This window comes from Phyllostomus discolor, chromosome 9, assembly GCF_004126475.2.
Source record: "Phyllostomus discolor isolate MPI-MPIP mPhyDis1 chromosome 9, mPhyDis1.pri.v3, whole genome shotgun sequence".
Lineage (NCBI taxonomy): Eukaryota > Metazoa > Chordata > Mammalia > Chiroptera > Phyllostomidae > Phyllostomus > Phyllostomus discolor.
The window spans coordinates 25,621,228-25,634,655 of record NC_040911.2 but is presented as its reverse complement, the minus strand read 5'-3'; the positions used below and the strand labels follow the sequence as shown (position 1 = coordinate 25,634,655).

The window sequence follows — 13,428 nt, the reverse complement described above, 5'->3', positions numbered from 1 at the left end:
ACATGGTGATAGGGGTTTTAGGCATAGTTGAATTTGTTGTATTTGTTTATTTTTAAGAAACACAAGAGAAATTCTACACCCATGTGAATATTTTCCCTTTTAATCAGTCTTAACTTCAGAAGGTTAGATATGTTTTCCAGACCAACCCCCGCCTTTTTTTTAACTGGGAAGCAGTCAACTCTCAATAATTACTTGGTGTCAAATGGAGAGATACTGAGTTTTAGATCTGTAAGGAAACATAGAAGTGATGTTGGTAAAACACCTGCTTGTGTTGTAGGTAAATACTACATTTGGGCAGAAATTCAAATGAGCATGAGCAGTATAAGAGAGGGAAGGGATAAGGTCAAGAGGGCTAATTAAAAAGAGTGGCCTCTTACTTACCTGGCAGGGGAGATACCATGATCCTGAAGGTGGTTTTCCCAGGATGAGGCTCACCCTTTGCACTCCGGGTGTGCTGACTCTTGTGGTTTCCCCAAATGTAGGAAACTCCACCACATAATGTGTGGTAGTGGATTCACACTGCATTCACACTCTCCCCTGGGGGGCGGTGGGGAAGAGTGGCCTTGCTGGGATTTGAAATTTGGCTGTGACTAAGGAGTCAACAGAGGCTAAGTGAGCAGGACTTTGTGATTGGGTCTGAGAGTAGCCGAGGTAAGTGGAAGGAACTGAAGAATGAGGAAATGTGGAGGCCCTCGTAACAAATACTTTTTGGAGGGTTTGTTCATTTTAATCATGCTCGGCATAGCACCCTGAAAGCACATGCATGCCCAAATGCAAATCTAGCAAATGTTAGTACTAGCAGCCAATGAGAAACAGGAAGAAGAAACAAATGACCCTGTAGCTTGTGGGTAGGTTGAGAAAACAGGAGTGGTCTGTGTAGTAGTGTTGCACCAACTAAACAGGGTCCCTTACTTCCCCCTTGGTTTTTATCATATCTGTGATGATTAATTATGTGTCAACTAGGCTATGGGCCCAATTGTGTTTGGTCAGACACCAGTTGAGATAAGCCTATGAGGTATTTTTTAGGTGTGCTAACATTTAAATCAGTAGACTGAGTAAAACAGATTATCCTTCATAATACTGGGAGGTGGGGTGGCAAGGCAGGGCAGGCCCCTTGTAAGACAGGCTTCCCCTGCTAGTTGAGTGTCCTAGGAACCCATCTGTATCAGTGTACCAGTTGACATTTTGTGAGAGGATGCCTTAGGCTTCAGTGAGTTTTTTTTTAAGACTCTTTCACTATATTTGCCCATTTCATGATGGGTGATTTAGGAGCACACCTGCCCACACCACGCAGAGTGTTCAGCAGTTTTTGACCAAAAAATGGCATGACCCCGGTGTCCCACCCTTTGTATTCACTCCATCTCACCCTGAGTGACATTTTTTGTTTCCCTGGATGAAGAAAAGTCCTGAAAAGGAAACATTTTGCCATTGTGGAAGATATGAGCAAAAAATGGCAGAAGCACTAAAAGACATTAATATCAACAAGTTCAAAAACTATTTTGAGCAGTGGAAAAAATGTCTCAATAGGTATATTGCATCAAATTGAGAGTATTTTGAAGGCGAGGTGACTGAAGTTCAAACATATAGAATAAATATGCAGTATTTTATAAATAAATTCCAGGTCTTTTTGTCCCCTCTCCTATGGGCCGGCTTCATCCAAAGAGTTGAAGGCCTAAAGCAAAGACTGAAGACACCTGAAGAGGACAGAATTCTGTCTCCAGACCACCTTTGGCCTCAAAGGCAGCTCTTGCCGGAATTTCCAGTTTGGAGCCTGCCATTTAGATTTTGAACTTGTCAGCACCTTCAATTACATAAGCCAATTCCTTAATATAAATCTCTCTCTATTTTCTCAATTACACACACACACACATACACACACACACATAATTATATATGTGTGTATTTATGCACACATGTTTACATTATATGCATGTGTGTGTAACAGACACAATATCCCAGCAGCTGTAAAATACCAAGATATAAAGATGCAGAAGATGAATGGGAAATTACTATTATTGAAATATGGGGTTTCTTTCTCTTTTTTTCAGACAAAATAGATTTTTTTAAAAATTATATTTTACTTTTTATGCCATTATAGTTGTCCTGATTTTTCCCTCTTTTCCCTGTCCCCACCTAGCAGCCACCACTCTCTCAGGCAATTCCCCCCACCCCTGTTCATGTCCATAGGTCATGCCTATAAATTCTTTGGCTACTTGGCTAATCTGTAACAACCTATTTGTACTTCTTTATTTTTTTTTTTAAGATTTTATTTATTTATTTTTAGAGAAGGAAGGGAGGGAGATAGAGATAGACGGACAGAGAGAGAGAGAGAGAGAGAGAAACACCAATGTGCGGTTGCTGGGGGTTCTGGCCTGCAACCCAGGAATGTACCCTGGCTGGGAACCGAACCTGGGACACTTTGGTTCCCAGCCCGCGCTCAATCCACTGAGCTACGCCAGCCAGGGCTTCTATTTGTACTTCTAAATCCCTTCACTTCTTCACACATTCCCCCACACCCATTTTACAGCCATCAAAACACTCTCTGTATCCATGATTCTATCCCTGTTCTTGTTTGCTTAGTTTTTTTTTTTAGAGTCAATTGTTGATAGATTTGTATTTTTTACCATTTTATTGTTCATAGTTTTGATCTTCTTTTTCTGAAATAAGTCCCTTTAACATTTCATATAATAATGGTTTGATGATGATGAACTCCTTTAGTTTTTCTTGTCTGGGAATCTCTTCATCTGCCCTTTGATGCTAAATGATAGCTTTGCTGGGTAGAGCAATCTTGGATTTAGGTACCTGGTTTTCATGACTTTCCAATATTTCTTGCCAATCTCTTCTAGCCTGTAAAGTTTCTTTTGAATAATCAGCTGATAGTCTTATAGGAACTCCCCTGTAAGTAACTAACTTCTTTTCCCTTGCTGCTTTTAAGATTTTCTCTTTATCTTTAACCTTTGGCTTTTAAATTATTATGTGTCTGGAGTGGGCCTCTTTGCATCCATCTTGTTTGGGACTCTGTGCTTCCTGGACTTGCAGGTCTATTTCCTTCACCAAGTTAGGGAAGTTTTTTCATTATTTTTTCAAATAGATTTCCAATTTTTTGCTCTTTCTCTTCTTCTTCTGGCACTCCTATGATGCAAATTTGGACCTGTTGAAGTTGTGCCAGAGGCTGCTTATACTCTTCTCATTTTTTGGGGTTCTTTTTTCTTATTGTTGTTCTGATTGGTTGCTTTTTGCTTTCTTATGTTCCAAATCTTTAATTTGATTCTCAGCTTTATCCATTCTACTGTTGTATCCCTGTAAATTGTTCTTTATTTCAATTAGTGTATCTTTGGTTTCTGAGCATATTTTTCTTATGCTATTGAGGTACTAAGTTCCTTGAGCATCCTTATAACCAATATTTTGAACTCTGATAGATTATTTATCTTCATTTCATTTAATACTTTTTCTGGCATTTCGATCTGTTCTTTCATTTGGGCCATGTTTCTTTGTCTCCTTGTTTTGGCAGCCTTCTTGTGTTAGTTTCTATGTATCAGGTATAGTTGCTTGAATGAAAGTCTGACAACTATGGAATTAAACAAACCACACCCATCTAGACTGGTAGGAGGGGTACAGATACAGAGTGGGCTGGTCCCTCACTCCTGTGTGGTGTATAAAAATTTGGGAGGAATATCTTTGGATTAAGGAGTCCTAGCCCTACACCAGGCCCCCAGTCCAATATACCAGTGCCAGGAAGACAAGTCCCCACTATTTCTAGCTGCAAAAGCCATCAGGAATTTTGTCAGTGGAAGAACTTCTGGAGCCCCAAGCAATTCCTCTTAAAGAACCCACACACAGAGTCACCTACTCAGACTTACTTCCTCTGAGCTCTAGCACAGGGGTAGCAGCTTGAAAGGCACTGGTGGTACACAAGGAGAAACAGAAATATCTGGGCATCAAGGCTAGCAGAGGCCATTGTCCCTTTTCTAAACCTTCTCCCTTCACAGGGAGCAAGCTGATGCCTTATTTGAGACTCCATTGATCTGGCTAATACTGTTTTACTGGCCTTGGAGATCTCCATAGATGTCTCCCCACCCAATTTACTGGCCCACCCAAGCTGCTTTTCCATGTGAATGGCTAATCTTGGCTCAGGATGCACAACTTCCTAAATCCTATCAAATAAACAACAGCTTGCCTCAGTGGGCCCCAGAACCAGCTCTAGCAGCAGCTAGCCTAGAGTCACAGCTTGGCCTCACCTGGGAGTCTCCAAGCCCAACACAAGTAGCAGCCATCTCAGATTGCTTTATTGCTCAGGCAGGGTGGCCCCAGGCAAAACATAGGTGTGAGCTAACCTTGGCCTGCACCACCTGGGAAACCCCAGGGCCAGCCCACCCAGTGGACAGCTATAGATATCATAGTACTACCACCCTGCCGCTGCACAGCTGGTACTCCACAGAGGGTGGAGATTGGTGGTCAGTGGTCATAGCCAGTCCTTGCAGCTGACTGCCCTGGGTAAATCCCTCCCATTGACCTGCCAACAGCAACCAAGGCTCAACTACAAGAGGAGGGTGCATTCAGCCCATACAAAGTGTGCACCTGAAGTACCCAGCATGGGTGAAAGGGGAGGCTGTGCCACTGGACCTTATAGGACACCTACTACATTAGGCCACACTATGAGGTATGGGGTTCCTTAATTGGGTAATAAAACTTTCCTGAAATTAGATAATGCTTACAGTTAGACAAGCTTGTAATATACTAAAAACCACTGAATTGAACACTTTAAAAGAAAACTTCTATGGTATGTTAATTAATCTTGATTGATTTTTTTTTAAGTAGGGAGATAAAAGATATAGGATATGTCCACAGATATGCCATTCTCTGCTAGCTCCATTACTTCATCACCTGAAAAGGATTGCCTCTGCTTCTCTGGCACTGTAGTAACCCAGATGCCACACGTCATGCCCATCCAGCAGTCACTGAATCTACTAATATCACAAGAGCCCACATGGAGCCCCTTCTCCAGAAGTGGAAATTGAGGAAGGCAGCTTCTATCCATTTTTCAACAGAGAAAGATATTCTAGCATTTTGCAGGCTTGTAGAGAGTCACTCCAACCTCTCTACTTGAGAGACACCCTAAATTTCTACTGGCCTCCTTGCCCAGCCAGGAGAGCCCCCTATAGGTATCCTCAAAGCTGTCCCTATTCATGAGGACACGGTGATTAACTCCACTCTCAACCCACTCTAGAGGTGTCAATGGCACCTGGTGTAATCATCACCCAGTTTATGGGGGCCTCCTTGGCCCCCAGAGCAGCCACTAGCGTTGGCATCCCCATGGAGAGAGATATTGCTGACTCTGGTGTAGTTACCAGAGCCACTTCCATGAGGGGTGAGAGGGTGGGGAGAAGTGCCATCCTGAGAAGGAAGCTGCTGGTGGGTTTGGGTCTCTAGCCGCATCCTTTACAGAGGAACTGCATCCTGTGGAGAGTGTAGAGTCTGGACCATTGAAAGACAGTTCTCAGGACTGGACTGTTTCACCTCCTAAGGAGGTCTGATATGAGCTGGTCCCTTTGCTGAGGAACAGATGGAGACAAATGTCACTTGGCAACTACCCTGGAACATCTAGCTTCCTCTGGGGAACTGCAGATCCCGAAGTTCACCTGTTTCTTCACTGAGTACCCCTCTTACTGAAGTGCAAAGCCTGCTGTTCAGAGCCAACACCTTCAGCAAGGGGCACCCCTGGCCTGATCTGAAAGCAGAGCACTGGCCCAGGTCTCCCTGAGCATCACTTCAGCTCATTAACTACCTCAAAGGTGCCATTTTCTCTTCAATTGTTATTCCTCTCCTGACCTCACCTTCGTGGAATTAAAAGTACATTTTCAAGTAAGCAGTTGACTACCGTTTCAGTTATTGGGAGAGGAGTACTGACTGAAAAACAAAACAGGAAAATGGAAGGACTTCATGCAAGGGAGCCAAGGTTAAGGGAGGGAAGAAGGATGCCAAGGAACAGGGAAATCTGGGACAATGTGAGCGCATTTAACAGCAAGAACTGCTCAGTGGGAGGAATTATGGGGTTGATGTCATGGCTGAGGCCACCCTTGGAGAAACCTCATGTGCTAACCTGACCCACTCTATGTGAGTTAGTAAAGGGCTTCCTCACCCAGGATTCAGACATCTGTGGGTTCTTGTCAGTGGGCTGGAGAATTGAATTGAACATTATAGGGAGAAAGGGGAAGTTTGGCATGTTGTATGATTACATCTAAGGGGTGGCAAAGGAAAAGAAAGAGCCGTCAACCCTGGCTTTTGTTACAGTGGTAGTAATAGCTGCACAAAGTAAAGCTCCAGCAAAGAGAAAGAACAAAGATGCCCCAGGTTCAGCAGCAAACAAAGCAGCTGGGAAACCCCCCACATGGGTTTGCTGGATGTAGAAAGACAACCTTTGTTGATATTTTTATTCACATGTCACATCATGCTTTGTTCTCGATCGAGAATCAGTGATGAGGTATACTCAAGAATGTGCAACTTAGTGAATGCAATTAATAATACTGTATTGTTATTTGGAAGTTGCTAAAACAGTAGATCTTAAAAGTTCTCATCACGAGAAAAAAGTATATAACTATGTATGGTTATAGATGGTAACTAGATTTATTGTGACCATTTTGTAATATATACAAATATCAAATCATTATTATATACCTGAAACTAGTATGTTATATGCCAATTCTACCTTAATTTAAAAAAGAGGTAAAAAATTAAACTAAAAAACCACACAATGAATTGATGATGGAATTGTGTCTGTTAACCTAGTTTATTAGTTTATTCACTCAGTAATGACAACCTATTATAGATATATTTCATTTGAAAACTACAAAGAATGTGACTTTCCTAGTCTACCCTGCCCCTCCCACATGCTGTTCAGATACTTTATTGGGTACTTGACAGACTCTTAATGAATACTTGTTAACTTGATATCTCTGGTTATATAATATTCATTCATTCATTCATCAATTTATATACTGTATGCTTCCTACCCTCAGCAGTGTGCTAGGTGCTGAGAATAAATGTCTCGCTGGGTATGTGCCATTATGCAGGTATACCCAACTTTCCATTAGGAATATGCTTTTAAAAATTCATGTGAAAATTGAGTCATATTCAACCCAATGGAAGGAACCTAATGTTTAGGGAAAACCCTGAGGAAAATCCTTTTGTTATGTGGAGAATCTTCTTGTGATGAAAATTATCATATTTCAATGTTTCTGCTTTGTAAACCTGTCTTTCCATATGCTAGCTTTTCCAAAATACAGCACCACCTGTATTTTATTCTCAGTTCTTGGGGTTAGTAACATTTCAATTGGTTGCAGAGTCTTAAGCTAATCATTTTCTTTCTCAACATTAAAAAATGTTGAATGGCCAAACACTCATCAAAAATGTCAAAAATGTTTTCACTTTTGAAAAACTACTCTAAATGTTGAAGTGGCTTGATTAGGTTAGAGTGGTTTTTATATCATTTTCTATAACCACTTAACGGTAACTTCTAATGACATCTACCAAGAGCTTATAGAATTTTAAAGCAATCAGGATTTTTCCTTCCAATATAGCAAGAAGAAAATTAAACCAATTTATGCCATATAGAAGTTCTTATACTGTGTTCTATATTTATATTATTAAATTAAGAATATGCAATATGATGTTTTTAGCCATACGGTGTTAACTTATATTTGTAAATCCATATATATATGGATTCCAAATTTTATATATATATATATATATATATATATATATATATATATATATATATAAATTTGTTTTTTCAGGTTGCTTTAATGGGTATCTATTTGTACCTTGTTTAGCAACAATATGGCATATAATTTAGTTCCCTGTTCTGGAATTCAGATGTAAACTTACCCAAAATCAGTAAACTAGGAAAATTAGGACCAGAAGGTAGAAGAGAGGTCTTACCCAACTGTTCAATTATTAGATATTGTTTAGTTCAAAGGGAGATTTGAAATGGCCACTTCTTCATTATATAATGCATTATATTATGCATTGTATCAGCATGAGAGTAATGGCATGATAAGGTGTATGGATTCCTGTTTCTCCATATCCTCACCAATGCTTTTTATTGCCTTTTTGACTATAGCTATTCTTATAAGTGTGAAGAGGTATCTCAGTGTGGTTTTAATTTGCATTTCCCCGATAACTAATAGTGTTAAGCATCTTTTCATGTGCTTATTTGCCTTTCATATATCTTCTTTGGTAGTATGAATAGAAGGTTCCCTGAAATACTCATCTTCCCATATCATTAATAATTTTTCATAATACAAAACATACTACTTGATTTAAGACAGTCCCATACTTGGGAAAGTGGCGTAACCTCAGCTTTGTATCTATCAGTGGAACTATTAAAAAGAACAGGTAGAAACAGTTACAGCTCCATTGAAGCAGAGATGCAAAAGTGAGTGGGGGTTTTTTTGACCAAAATTATCTCTAATTCCACCTCCAAGGTAAGGAAGAAACTGTGGCCAGCCCTGAAAAGTTTTATGAAAACCTACAAGTTCCTACTAGATGGTATCTCCACTTCATAGTCTTCCTCTGGTTTCTTAGGCCAGCCGTGAACAGGACTAAGGTGGACAACAGTCTGACACCTGGAATTCCACCCATCGATGTTCTGTCTTCATGAAACACCCAGAAACTGACATGCTAAAAGAAAGGGAGAACAACCTAAAATACTCATTTCTGAATTTACCATTTTCCTCATTTTTGCCTGTTGTTCAAGGAAGACCATTTTTCTCATTAATTAGAACATAAGTTTTACATTCATCTAAGGACAGATCTCACTTCACAAGACACAAGTTTTCCTGGGGCATTTCGTATGAAGAAAGAGAAAGAAGGAGAGATGGGCGAGAGGCCAACACATCACCCATTTGATTTTACAGGACCTGCTCTGGCCTCACCGGCTGCCTTTGTTTAACATTGAATAAAGCTGAAGGGTTTGCAGGGAGCCAGTCCGTGAGCCCGTCAAGGAATCAATGCCATTTTCCATAATCTGGCAAATCTCGAGGTGACCAGGGCTTTTTGTATAAACTTAGCTTTAAAAATTGCATAGTCTATTTTAAAAATCTAATTCCCCCAAAAGTGCTGCGTTTATCCTAACCAGCTCCAAGGCAAACAGTGTGATTGGAAGTACATTCATAATTCAACATGGTTAAATGCCAAGGGCCGAAGAGATAGCACCCCATTCGTCCGTGTGGGATGGGATGACATTCATGGTTGATTCGGCTCCTTGCAGCAAGCTTTGTAATTGGAGAAACCTAGGGCAGTGACCCCAGCTGTATGTCCTGCTGGTATGAAAATGAATTCTCATTAGTCTGACAAGTGGCCAGTTTGGGCGGTTCTTCAATATCAAAGTAAAAATGATCAGTCACAATTTTTAAGATTTCTAGAAATATATACATAAAGTGAGAGAAGGAGTAGACTAGGAGAGAAATATCTTTGTCTATAGTAACTACAAATATAACTAATACCTCTTTATAGTTCAGAAATTTTTTTCTATCATTTTATTTGAGTCACATATTGTACAAGGTAGACATTGTTGCATGCTTTTTCAGATGAGGAATCTGAAGTAAGAAGCATTTAAATGAGAAGTGGTTTAGCCTTGGCATTAGAAACAGAGCATGTCGATGGAGTTGTACCTATTAGGTGTGAGTCTTGTTTTTACTGCGACCTAGAAGAGTGAACTGAGATAAATTATCCGGGAGAATAAACTGTGACAAATCACCTGATGGCTCTGTTTTCTAATCTGCAAAATTTTGATTAAAATAGTCACTCTGCCATCACATTGTTGTGGGGATTAAATAAAACACTGCATATAATCCACTTCAGTGGACAATACATGGTAAGTGCTCAGTACGTTTCAGCCTCTTCTACCAGTTGCGAAAGGCCCACAAGCCAAAAGTGCCAACTTCAGATGGAACCCACCCACATTCAGGAAACTGAATTTGCTGGTTCTTATCTCAATCCCCTCCCTCCATCTCATTCTGCCTGCTATGTTGTATAATACTCTTTATATAAGTAATGAATATTCATTAACAAGAATACAGTGACCCCTTAGTAGGCCCACAGAATTATCATGGCCACTTAGAAGATTTTTAAATGCATAACATGTATTCCACAAAACCTTACAACTTTGTTTGCAAGCTAAGCCATACACACAGGAGACAAATGCTTTCACAAAGCACATTAAAGCCTCAGGTGAGTCATACTGAGAATAGATGTCACCATGGTGCAGAAAAAGGAGACCTATGGCCTAAAATAGGAAAGAATGGTTTTTGTCATAGTTATTTTTATTGTTGTTCTTACTGATTTTTAAGGACGTGGACAGACTTAAGCTAAGACTAGAAGTTCTAACTTTGATGGGTGAGGGAGAGAGGAATGGCAAAGTGTCTACAAAAGAAAAGGAACAAGGCAGAGAGGAACTTGGAAAGCAGGGTAAGAAAAAGAGATGGTGGAGTTAGGAGTGACAACTTCACGTGCAAAGGAGTGTGTGGGAGACTGACTGGAAGGCTGGAATCAATGGGTTGGAGGCTTATTTCAGTGATGGACACTCTCCCCAGGTGTCCTGGTGAGCTGTAGTAAATCTGTGAATCCACTGGGTCAGTATTCAGTGGCTTCTGTGGACACAGCAAAAACTTTATGCTGTTCTAGGTTAATGGACATAAAAGACAACAAAATCTATGTTCACATATAGCTCAGTACCATACCCTAATTTGATCCTTAGCTAAAGGTAAAGTGTTTCTGTGTGTGTGTGTGTGTGTGTGTGTGTGTGTGCGCGTGCGCGCACGCGTGCATGTTTCCTTCCAGGAACAGTTTTAACTTGGATTCTCCCATAACCTGCAATTCATTGTTTATGGAGCTGGCCCCAGTCTAAGGAACAGCTGGGAAGTGGGCTCCTTAGCCTTCAGGCCACTATTGACTACAAGTCTTCCAGCACCACCAGATTAATGGGATTGGGTACAACTATAGTAAGTTGCACTAATTAATCAATTTTATTTTACTTTATATACTTGTAGTTGAAGCTTTTACACTTAGTATGCAAATTTATGTAAATTAAAATTCAAATACATGCAAACAGATACGCAAATATGTGTCCCTAGATTGCAAGGGAACAAAATCTGGTAGCCCTACTGTAAGTTCCTCAAACACAGTTGGGGGCAGGGAGAGAGAACTTGAACTACTCTTACAGCTTGATCTGCCTTTAATTTGTTAATATATGCAAGTTGAAAATGAAAATAAAAACATGTTTTACTTCAGCTGCTCCTTATGTTATAAAATAGAAAGCTGAAAATCTGCAACAATAACAGGAACAAAATCTGTGAGTTTCCTCATTGAGATAAGAATCCCAAAGTTTTATTTATTCCAAAATCATCTGCCTTTAGGCAGCAAGTCCCATAAGCATAGGTTGATAACTTTTAATTGATCGAATTGAAGCTCTAACCAAACCCTGAGGAAATGCTCAAGCCCTAAAACGTAAGACCTTATAATATAAACTTTTAGCTGTATATAAACTTCTTAGGAAGCAATAATGGAAATTGAAAAAATTGGAGGGGGGGGTTAAATAATGAAAAATTACAATTTAATTAATTCATATTAAAACAAAAATATTTTATTTAAAAGATGACTTATTTCCAAATGAGCTCAAGTTAAGGAGCAGGAATATTTTCTGTGAGTATCAAAATGAAAACTTCCTAAAGGAAAAACATGGGCCAGCAGCTTATTTGAGAATATATTGTAGGGGAAGAGATAGGTATCTGAGCCTTGTAATGTTGCATATTGCAATTATTTGCAAGCAGGTCTAATCATTGGGAAAATAGTAAATGAGTGAACAGTAAATAGCAGAATGAGCCCAGGCATCTGAAGCACTGGATTTACTGCTGGCCCTGATGCATTAGTCCTATGACATTTCAACATAAAGCAATTGAGGCCTCAATTTTATCATTGGTAAAATAAGATAATAATAATTGCTTGACCTTTTCAAAAGATCACTATGCCTTTCAAATGAGAAATAGTAAAGTACTAAACAGATGTTAATTACTTTATAAAAGTTTATCTGTGGTCATTGCCAAGTTTTTCTTTCTGCAAGGCCTTTCAGCACTCAAAACTTGGTTAAGGATTCAATCTGATCAATTAAAGATTAGAAAACCTACATAAGAAACTGAATGTCTCAAGACAGATGAATTTTTGTGGTCAGTACAACTTGGAGTTATGTCAGTAAGGAGACAGTGTAATGGAATAGTAAAAGGAGACTATTAAATTTGCAATCATTTGCTCCTCTGTACACTAAAGCTATAATATATGAATGAATTAAATGATCCCTCAGGTTCTCAGATTCTGATTCTGGTGCCCATGGATCCTTATCTTGAGTCCTCTATTTTGTACAGAAGACCAGTCTCAGCTGGGTGGCTTTTGATGCTCCTGATCTATATCTCTTTTCACTTGCCACCAATTCCTACTACCATGGTCTTTTTGTCCACTGATTGATGAAATCATTTGTGCTAAAGAATGTCAGTTGCTGAAAGTAATTTTTTAAATGTTTGTTTGTTTATTTATTGGTTGAATATTTTCTCTACGAATGTTGTTGGATATTCAGTATAAATAAAACATGACTCTTCAGCCTAAATATTTAAAGCCTTAGGAGGGAAAGAAGACATATTCGTGTCTATTAAATCTAAAGTTGTCCTCGCTCACTTGGTGAGGGTAGAAAAATGTTCTGAGATCAAAAAGGAAATGTCTCCAATGGTAAGCTAAAAGCACATGACTGGGTCAGAAGGTGCGAGCACTGGTGTTTCCTGAGAGCATTGTCAGGATCAGGTGACTGCTTTAAGGAAATTAATCTTGCAGCTCTGGCTTCAGGAACAGAGGTAAGGGTCTGTGCGTGTGCGTGTGCATGTGTTATATAAGACAGCTTTGCTATGCCTTAGGTGAGAAACAATGAAAGGGTGACAGTGAAAATATCACACATAGGAAATGTCACTCACAAAGAGTCTTGGCAAGTGCTTTGTTATAGTAGACAAAGGAAAAAATAAGAGATATGTATGAATTCAAAGTCTTCAGCCTATGCTTGTAATAGAATGGGGCTATCGTTAACAGCAGCACACAGGTGATTTCATGATGGGGAAGTACTGGAACAGAAAAAATGAATACAGTTTAGAATTTGTCTTGCTGCAGAGGTGATTTAGGAGACATATTTTAGGGAGTAAAGAAAACCAAACAAAAGCCTGGCAGAGAGGGAATGATTTTATTAGCAGAAGGGAATTAGCTGAAATCCTGGATGAGGGTAAATTCAGGGAGATGCAGGTTGGAATGAGAAAAGAGGTGAATGCCTCCATTTAGAGGCCCAGGAAAAGATAGGCACTTAGCAGTTGGAAGTAGATTAAGACTCAGTGACTAAGG

The 13,428-nt window shown here is 39.6% G+C and overlaps 1 non-coding gene across 1 annotated transcript; it reads left to right on the top strand.

Moving 5' to 3' along the window:
• The first annotated feature begins 373 nt into the window (after positions 1-373).
• On the top strand, positions 374-529 carry LOC114507192. The gene has a single exon (XR_003685460.1). It is a non-coding gene; the product is annotated as a U1 spliceosomal RNA (small nuclear RNA).
• Positions 530-13,428: the final 12,899 nt, after the last annotated feature.